This window comes from Etheostoma cragini, chromosome 12, assembly GCF_013103735.1.
Source record: "Etheostoma cragini isolate CJK2018 chromosome 12, CSU_Ecrag_1.0, whole genome shotgun sequence".
Taxonomy (NCBI): domain Eukaryota; kingdom Metazoa; phylum Chordata; class Actinopteri; order Perciformes; family Percidae; genus Etheostoma; species Etheostoma cragini.
Window position 1 is genome coordinate 25,313,419 of NC_048418.1, and position 1,563 is coordinate 25,314,981.

Sequence of the window (1,563 nt, forward strand, 5' to 3'; positions counted from 1 at the left end):
ACATACACACACAGACAAAGTCTTCCAGGCAAAGTCTTCCAGGCAGTACAGACACACACAGACAAAGTCTTCCAGGCAGTACAGACACACACAGAAAAAGTCTTCCGGGCAAAGTCTTCCAGGCAGTACAGACACACACAGACAAAGTCTTCCAGGCAGTACATATACACACATAGAAAGTCTTCCGGACATATCAGGATCAGTCACAAAAAGCTTTTCTTCTTTTCTTCTGACCCTAACCCAGAATCAAAAGATGAAGATCATATTGCAATAAATGTTAGCGTCTCAGACAATATAGGAGGCTGCAGAAAAAGTGTCAGGTGCACAGAGGTGCCAAGTCCTGGTTCCAACGCGGTACCATCCAAACTACCCTGCTGCCTGAAATGCTTTTTGATATTAGTTAGACATTGTCCATAGGATGGTTTGTGTAACTGCGTTGTGTTACACACAAAATTGAACTGTTTATGGTTCATTTGACCCAGAGGTGGATGAATTAAATACGGTCTACTATTGGATCAGGAGTGACGGTTCAGTGTGCACCACAAGAGGCGACTACTGATTCAAATATGACGAGTGTCATAACTGACAGGTGGACATTTATATGTACATGTTTGTTATTTATTACACACTGTGTGAAGGATATTGATACTGTAGTATGACATATTTGTACATTGCAGTTGTATTTGTGTGATTGTAATCAGCTGGCAAACATCCTGATAGATAGATAGATAGATAGATAGATATTTATTGATCCCAAATAATGGGAAATTACAGTGTTAAAGCAGCAAAATATCAATCACAGAATGTATAGTACATGAAAAACTATGATACAATATACATATATACAACATACATTATTTCATGATGATGGGGTTAGAGAAAAACCAACAGATTGAAATGCTGCAGTAGTTTGGACCTTTGACATGCAGCATCATTACGTTAGTGCTTATATTGTAAAGAAAACCCTGAACATTGTACTGCTGGAGTGTAAGTATCTCTGAGCCACAGCATCCACGTGTAGTGCTACTTCACCAACAGTCCCCCTCACTAAAAAATAGCCCATTTCATATTTTTCATCCCACCAGTGTGATAGCACATTCCCTCTGTGCTATGAGCAGTATATGAATGCTGCTCATATTCTCCAGAGCTGAGGCAGTGTAATGCGTTGTGACATCTGCTGAAGCTGTGGTTGGTGGCCTGTGAGTGCTCCAGCTGTGTTAACAGTTAAAATAGCCCCGCAGCTGCATGCTGGCATTAAAGCGGCCCTATTTAACCAGTGCTCATGTAAACCACACACACTTTCCACATACTTGAAATTTAGTGACTCTCCCCTTGTTTCACGTTCTCATTCAACCTTGTGTTGCAGCCCTACGTGGCCTCATGGACACTGCAAGCATTGGGCATCAAGAACTGCTTCTACTTTATTTTTTTTATTGGAAGTGATTTGAATGCAATCATTGCTTTCAAATTTAACATAGCAAGTTTTGGCTAGTAGTCCTTACCTAGGTACTGTCAGGACCTCATACTCTGCTCCTGACTGGCTAGTAGTCCTTACCTAGGTAC